Raw genomic sequence first — 8,885 nt, forward strand, 5'->3', positions numbered from 1 at the left:
TCATGACTCCTTTGATTTCCGTGATGGAACCTTCCTAAAGGGATTAATAAAGTTTTATCTAATCTAATCTATTGACAACACTCCCTGGCCAATCAGTGGCACGTTGTTCTTCAACACATCACATTTTTGGATCGCTTGGAGCCCCAGCTGAGTGGGTACTAAAAAAGTACCTGGTACCAAACTGCTGATCTGCTGGGATTTTTTCCACACAACCACCTCTAGGGTTTATACACTCGGGTTTCTCTGAAAAAGAAAGAGAAAATATCCAATGAGCGGGAGTTCTCTGCGTGAAAATCCCTTGTTGATGTCAGAGGCCAGAGGAGATTATCTAAACTGCTTCAAACTGATAACAAAACAACTCATTACAGCCAAGTTATGCAGAAGAGCATCTCTGAATGCACAACACGCAGAACCTTGAAGCAGACGGGCTACAGCAGTGGAAGACCGCACCGGGTGCCGCTTCTGTCAGCTAAGAACAGGAAACTGATGCTACAATTCACACAGGCTCACCAAAATTGGAGATTAGAAGATTGGAAAAATGTCGCCTCGTCTGATGAGTCTTGATTTCTGCTGCAGCATTAGGGTTCAATAGGGTTAAAATTTGGCACAGCCAGCATGAAGACATAGATCCATCCTGCCTTGTATCAGTAGTTCAGGGTAATGATGGAGGTGTAATTGTTTTTCTTTCAGCTGCTCCCTTTAGGTGTTGCCACAGCCTATCATCTGCCTCCATCTCAGCTTATCCCTAGCATCCTCTTCCGTCACACCAGCCCTCTGTATGTCCTCGTTAACTCCATGAATCTCCTCTGAAGTCTTCCTCTTTTCCTCCTGTCTGGCAGCTCCATCTTCAGCATCCTTTGTCCATCCTTTGTCGCCTCTGGGGCTCAGGAGGTAAAGTGGTTTCTCTAACAGTTGGAAGGTCGATGGTACGCACCCCAGTTTCTCCAGTCTACACTTTGAGTGCTCAGGTGGAGTTTAAAAAAAGCCACTATTTTTTCTCTGCACAAAGCATTACCATCTTAGCATCTGTCTAACTTTGTCTCCAAACTACTCAACCTGAGCTGTCCCTCTGATATATCATCATAGAACAACAACAAAATGATGTAACAACAGTCACTGGAAACCAAAATCATCAACCCCTTGAGTGTTGGATCCAAAATCACACCAAAGGTCAAAGCTAAAAAAAGACTGATCCAACTTATGGTCGCCATGTACATGTAATGACAACGTCTGGGCATGCTCCTGATGAGACACAGCATGGTGTCCTGGGGATTATCCTCCCAGACCTGGATCAGAGCATCAGTCAGCTATTGGACAGTTTGTGGCGCTATTTGATGGTGGTGCTCCAATACATAACCAGATGTTCTCAGCTGGATTCAGGTCTGGGGAATGTGAAGGCCAGTCAGTGTTTCTGCGTTTAAAAAGTGCCCGTCTTCACTTCTGCAGCTTGCTCACTAGAGGTCAGTGTACATTAAGCTATAAATGTGCCTGAACAGAGGAAGCGTAACATGTTGAACTTTATCATGCTGATAACATCTCTTTTGTCTGAGGGGCCAAAACACTTCTTGTCACTGTGTTTCTTCTTTCCTCCACTTTTGTTAATGTCCTGTTGTTCTAATGATTGTGCTTTTATGATGATGAGACAAACATATCCGTGGGTGTCCAGGCAATGATTGTTGAAATCATTCTTAAAAAGCTTTATATTGCTTTTAACACTCCATTTGTACTATTGGATTCTTTTATTTTAACAATATTGTGAACTGGTGTAACATTTTGTCATTTTTGTGCCTTCAGAAACATTGTGCCATGGGAGAGAAGCCAGCTCACAGAAGACCGATCTGTTTATATCTCTATATTGGTTCATTGTAATAAAAGCCACAAATTTAGCACCTCCTTTAGGCTTTGTTTTTCAGTGAAATTATTTTTCATGGAAACATGTTTGTCCAAGCCCAAGCTGGATGTAATTATGCTAATCACACACAAATTTTAAAACCAAATGCCTCATTTGCATAGCCTCGCTCTTGAATCATCAATACAGGTCTGACTGACTGGGGCATGAATACAGGATGTCCTCTGGTGTCTGGCACCAGATCCTTTGGTCCTGCGGGTTGCAGGGTGGGGACATGTTCCAGTGCGGCCCATGAATGCTTAGCAGTGTGGTGGGGGGTCCATGATCCTGTTGGGGAGGCCTACTGCCATTACCATAGCAGGTGCAACAATGTTCAGGTAGATATTAATCCTCAAACATTCATCCACATGATCCACAATCCAAGGTTTTCCAGCACTGCACTGTAACATGATGATTAATGTTCTGCGCTTCACCTGCTATTGACATTAATTGAGTGGCTGGTGTGCATATGTTTTATTTATTACAAAAAAGGACCAACACTTAATTAAAAATATATTTGGGTGCAAGACACAAATGTATGAACGTACATATTTTGCTTTGAAAACACGTCAATCAACATATTTTCTTCAGGAATGCCTGAAGAAACGATGCTGAGATGCTGAGGGTCGTAGTGCACAGAGGTCAACAACTTTCTGCAGAGTCAGTTGCTTCAGACCTCCAAACTTCATGTGGCCTTCAGATTAGCTCAAGAACATTGTGTAGAGAGCTTCATTAATGGGTTTCCATGGCCAAACAGCTGCATCCAAGCCTCACATCACCAAGTTTAATGCAAAGTATCAGATGCAGTGGTGTAAAGCACGCCGCCACTGGACTCTAGAGCAGTGGAGACATCTTCACTGGAGGGATGAATCACACTTCTCTGTCTGGCAATCCAATGGACAAGTCTGGGTTTGGCAGTTGCCAGGGGAACGGTACCTGTCTGACTGCATTGTCTCAAGTATAAAGTTTGGAGGAGGGGGGGGGGGGGGGGGGGGGGGGGTTGTGGTGTGGGGGTGTTTTCAGGAGTTGGGCTCAGCCCCTTAGTTCCAGTGAAAGGAACTCTTAATGCTTCCAAGAGATTTTGGACAATCTCAGGCTCCTAACTTTGTGGGGACAGTTTGGGGATGGTCCCTTCCTGTTCCAACATGACTGCACACCAGTGCACAAAGCAGGTCCGTAAAGACATGGATGAGCCAGTCTGATGAGTAAAAACTCGACTGGCCTGCACAGATTCCTGACCTCAAACTGACAGAAGACCTTTGGGATGAATTAGAGCTGAGATGTGCTTTTGGAAGAACATCAAAAAAATTCCCATAAACACTCACATCAAACCCTGTGGATTAAGAAGGGGATGTCATGTCACTCAAGTTCATATGCGTGTGAAGTCAGACTAGTACTTTGGGAATATAGTTTACTTCATTAGGGTAAATTATAGAAATAAAGAAAAAGCCTGAACCAGGGAAAAGAAAGATGGTTGCAAGCTATTTCAGTCGATCTGTTCGATCTGTTCCCTCAGTATAGTTAAAACTGTATCAAAAGCAGAGTTCAGATTAATACCAAAACACACCCTATTATATCTCTTTACCAACTCGATACAAGATTACAAGTCTAACAGGGAATTTGACCTCTCACACAATAAGTAAAGAATTTATAGGAAGAAAATACTATACAAAAATACTGCTTCATTTCATTCATTCATTCCTACTTTCATTCACTTTTTCCTTCTATATTTAAAAGGCGGTGCCTCTTTAATAGTAGCACGTCCCTGACTCTCCTGTTAGGTTTGTTGCACCTGTTCAGGCAAGAAAACTTTCAGCCTTTTCTTTTAACATCCGTGTAGGAGCAGCTCCACCCTGCTCTGATGAACCGGGCCTGAAAAGGGAGGGCCCTGCAAATGTTGAGGATCACGCTCACATATTAGGTTGGAGGTTATATTTACTGTGTACAGAACACCTCATTCCATCACTCTGGTTTCATGCAAATGTTTTTGGTTTGTTTCAACCTGGTCCTGGTCATGGCTGAGCAGACACGTGATCTTGGGTAAAAAAACCCCAGGCATGTGATTTCATTGTTCACCCAAAATAATCCCCTGTGCTTATATACACACAAAGAGAAATGAATACGCTTTGTCACATTGAGATAAGATTCATAAAATAAGATGAATGGATCGGTCCAGGCTACTGACTAAAAGCCAACACTGCTCCTCATAGATGCACATTATCACTGTATCTCCTATTTTATTTATTAATTAGGCAGGCCCACTTCCCAGAGACACAAGTAAGACTCATGGAGCACAGGCCAGGTGCCACATTACATAAGCAACACACATAGTTCTTGTAACATGGCTGTCATTATGCAAATGCATGGGGCTTGCTTTTCAGGTGAGTTGCCAACACTGACAGTGTGCCTGCCCGGAGATTATTCCTCGACTGCAGTGGAAAGCACTGGTGGTTTCTATTATAAAGGCCTGTTTTAGCCAAAAAAAAAAAAAAAGCAACAGGAGAATTCCCCACAGGCTGGCCAGTCTAATTTGGGGTGACTCTTGTTACAGTGAGAGGTCTTTTCATGTAAACCATTTGGCTGCTGGCCTGCAAATTTCCCAGTAATGCATGATGATTTTGACCCTAAGGTCGAAAAACTCTAGATTACAGGAAACAACAAATATTTTTATCCCCCAGTGAATTTTTAGCAATTGGACACACAACAGATGCTACACTCTAGAAGGTGGTTTCATATTGGACCTCTCTTTCCTTTCTAAGTAGCCTGCTAGTTGCTGAATATGGCTGATGGGAGCCCACTGACAATAGTAGCCTGCTATAACACACAGTCCTGTGAAAAAACACCCTTAGCACCTCCACAGGAAATAAGAAGGTAAGTAGAAACCAGATGCTGGTAATTAAATGACCTTGAATAACTGATCATGACCAAGTATGACTGCCTCTATAAAAGTATTAGTTCAGGTGTTAACGCAATGCCACAATCTTCACAGGGGTGAGCGTCCCAGCAAATTCACCCCAAGGTTAAACTGCAAAGCTCAGAGAAACTGCAAAAACAAAACAAAACACTACATGTCAGACTCTACAGGCCTCAGTTACAATGTTAAATGTTAAAGTTCAGTGAGATTAGAATAATTTAACAGCTGTACAGGTATGCCTTGTTTGGAAGGGTTGACAGGAGAAAGCCTCTTCTCTCTAAAAATAACATGGCAGCACAGCTTTGATTTGCAAAATTTTATATAAAAACAAACCGGAAGACTTCTGGAAGAATGTCTTTTGGACAGACACGACTACAGTGGAGATATTTGGACATAATGTACAGCACCACATTTGGTGAAAACCAAACACAGCATATCAGCGCAAGCACCTTGTACCAATCGTCAAACATGGATCGGGCTTGTTTAGCTGCCACAGGACTCGAGAACCTTGCAGCCATTGCATCGACCATGAACTCCCCTGTATACCAAAGTATTCGAGAGTCAAATGTGAGGCCATCTGTCCAACAGCTAAAGCTTGGCTGAAATTGGGTCATGCAACAGGACAATGATCCCAAGCACTGCAGCAAATCTACAACAGAAGGTGCTGCAATGGCCAAGCCAAAGTCCGGACATCAACCTGACTGAAACGCTGTGGCAGGAGCTTAAGAGAGCTGTGCATAAACAAATGCTCACAAACCTCAATGAACTGAAGCAAACACTTGTAAAACTTGATGGCAAAATTAAGGGAACTGCAGAGTGCCATAGCACCAACTCCCTCTTTACTGACTGGAAAGTAGAAAGACAACAGAAAATATTCTATTTTTGTACAAATCTATTATTGCGATTGTAAATAAGGTTGTTTAATTTTGGAAGCTATAATCCTCTGATTCCCAATTGGACTTCTTAATGAAGGAGTCAAAGCCACAACTTAACACTGCATTTCCTATTTTTTATTTCTCTAAGTTTATAAAAACTTCTTTTGTAAAGAGTAACAATAAAAATTTTTAGAAAAGATCATTTAATCTTATGTCTTTTTATTATTTTTAGCTACTCAGAAGGTATTTACATTTGGCTCAAATAAAATCTTTCCTTATGCCATTTGTTCTTTTTTATTTTGCACATTTTATTTTATTACCAAATTAGCAAATTATCAGATGCTCCACTAACAAAAATAGGACACTTCCAGGCCTGTGGGTGCAGACTGTGATTGCACTTTATACTGTCACTCTTGAACAATAAAAGGGGAAATACTGGTTCCCATTATAGACTTGTGGTTTTTCTATCCTTAATGAGGTCACTCAAATGCATAATCCTGTCTGTGCCACTGTTTCCTTGTTTTTCTGAGTCAGACTGTATCCTTAATTGCCTCTCTTCTTGTTCTTCAGTGTGTCGTGTGCAACCCTGTAGTTATGGTTATGAAGACTCTGCTATTTGTACTCCAGCTGAGCTTTGATCTTTGCCCATAGACAATAATTTAATAGCCAGATTTCATGATCACATAATGACATTAATCCACTGCAAATCTATTTGCTGGTCACAAGATTTATGGCTGCAGCGGCTGGTGAGCTGTTGAGATGAAATTCATGATGTTCAGTGATATGACACTGAATTTGACATCTTGGCTTAAGACAGCTTGTATCCACTTTCACTCTGTCACAGTTCACTTGTCATTACACATGCAACATCCTTTTCTTGTGATATATTTTGAACTTTGGCAATTTTGGGGGGGTTTAATAGACCAACTTCAAACTGAAGATCAATTTGCAACATTAATAGATTAAAGCAGAGCTACGATCCATATTTTATTATCCATATAAGTGTATTTCCCCAGATGTCCTTTCAGTGATTTCATTGCACAAGCAGCCATAGCAAGTATATTGCAAACTATTACATTTTCAGACAAGCACGAGAGAAAAGCGCTCTTGCACCATGGGTGGCACAACAGTAGCAATGGCATCAAAAAGACAATGCTTCAAACACCATCCATGTGTCCAGTCTGTGCAGAGTATTTCCACTTTCAACCTCCCCCATCACAGTCAACATGAGCTGGAGTTTAGAAGATGGGGGTTTAAATCCAGCCTGGTCAGTTCTCTGGAGCTTGAAAAAGACTAGCATGACCTGGATGACCGAGAACCTACACAGACATACCGCCTGGTCGAGGTTTTCCACAAGAAGCTCAGCAGCAAACAAGTTCTCAGAGAGGAGCTCGGCCAATGCGCAGCTATTAGCTTGCTTTGATTTCAGCATAACAATCTACTGCCAAACAGCATTATGTCTGGAATGTGCTGATGATTCTGCCAGCTCTCAGTCACCCATTTCCTCTCCCTCGTTTCTTTTAACACCCCCCGCCCCATCCCATCCTCTGTCTCTATAGTCTTCTCCCATTTGCTGTACATCCATTATCCTTGTCTCACAACTTCCTTCCTCCCTTTCTCTCGAACTCTATTTTCTGCCTCCCCTCTCCTCTTCAAACACTCTCTTCCTTCCACATTTTCATTTCAGTGCCTTTCCTCCACCCTTTTTTTCATTCTCACTTTGCTAGGGAAAAAATAAAAACTGTGCGTGTTGCTATGTCCGACCAAGAAATTCAAATTCCTCTAGCATACCAGCACAGCTTAACATTCTCATGGGTTTGGATCGCCCCATTTCCTCTCCTTTTCCTTCCCCAGCCCCTCTCCCACATTCTCCTTAGCGCGCTCTCTGTGGTTTCATTCCTTTTTATTTGCTTGCTCTATTCCTCTCATCATTATAAAGAAGAGGGCTCAATAAGTGTCTCCAGTGCATTCACAACTGGGTATATTGGGTTTTTCTTTTTCTTTGCTAAATGATAAAAACAGTGACATCCTCATAATTGGTCCACATTGCTAGAATTCAGACAATATTTGGCATGCCACTGTCTTTTTGATCTCTTTAACCTACAAAACGCCATACCTTCTTTATTTTTTTTGCAGTACTCTGTATTTTCTCTTGAATTCTGTTTGTGCAGCAGCTGACACTGGCACAAAAAAGCAGAGATACTCTTTTGTCCTTTTTGTTTAGAGGAGATACTAAAATGTGCATATAATATATATGTGTCCAAAGTAAGGGGATGATATTTAAATGCGTGTGGTCTGCTCTGTATTATATGGTGGTGAACTTTATGTATTTACAAAGAAAAGCTGTTGCACACTGCTTGATTACAGTAAAAAGTTTACAGCCACTGTTCACACGAGGACAATAGGATTATATTTACAAAAGTCTGTTCTTTCTCTTACTTTTCTTGCTGTCTGAGTGCCTCTCAGCCTTCTGTGTGCTCCTGCTGCAGCTTGCCTACTGGGACAACACACTTATATAACCAATCCTTCTCTGTAATCCTAGCCTGTGCAGCAGCCCCTCCCACCCCCACCTCACACTACTATAACCCCCCCTCCCACCCTTCATCCCTCCTGATGGTAGCTGACTGTGGGGGTGGTGGTGGTGGTGGTGGTGGCCTCCCTTATGTCCAGATTACTATGAAAGAAGCAACACGACCTCTTAATCTTAATCCCAGCCAGTTATATGTGTGCAGCACCAAGACAGAACCTCATGGCCTCATTCTCCGCTATACCTGTCTAAAGTCTCTTAAAAAAAAAAAGCTGTAAAAGTATAATAGAAATGTCCAGTTCTTAAACCATAGGATCATCATGGGGACTTGTTGATTTAAACATATGTGCAGTTTTCCTTTAATTACAACACAGAAAAGAGACAAAAGATCAAATCCTAGCAGCGCAATAGTATGATGAAGTGAAACTAAAATGAGAACCTGCCAGACGAGCCTTGATTTTAAGGAGATAGCACAAGTGTCAGCACATTAATATTTGTTGGGAAGGGTCAGATTTTTGTCATTATACTGAGTGAATAGCTTAAAAGGATATGAAGTAAATTGTGTGCAGTGAATTAATGGATGCATATATTTATTTTGGAATTATTATTTTAATTGGACCGTTTCGTGATTCGTGCAAGGCGCGCTCCCGCGGCAAACTTCAACAACTGTGCGCGCTCTGG

The sequence above is a fragment of the Archocentrus centrarchus genome, chromosome 6, assembly GCF_007364275.1.
Source record: "Archocentrus centrarchus isolate MPI-CPG fArcCen1 chromosome 6, fArcCen1, whole genome shotgun sequence".
Classification (NCBI taxonomy): domain Eukaryota; kingdom Metazoa; phylum Chordata; class Actinopteri; order Cichliformes; family Cichlidae; genus Archocentrus; species Archocentrus centrarchus.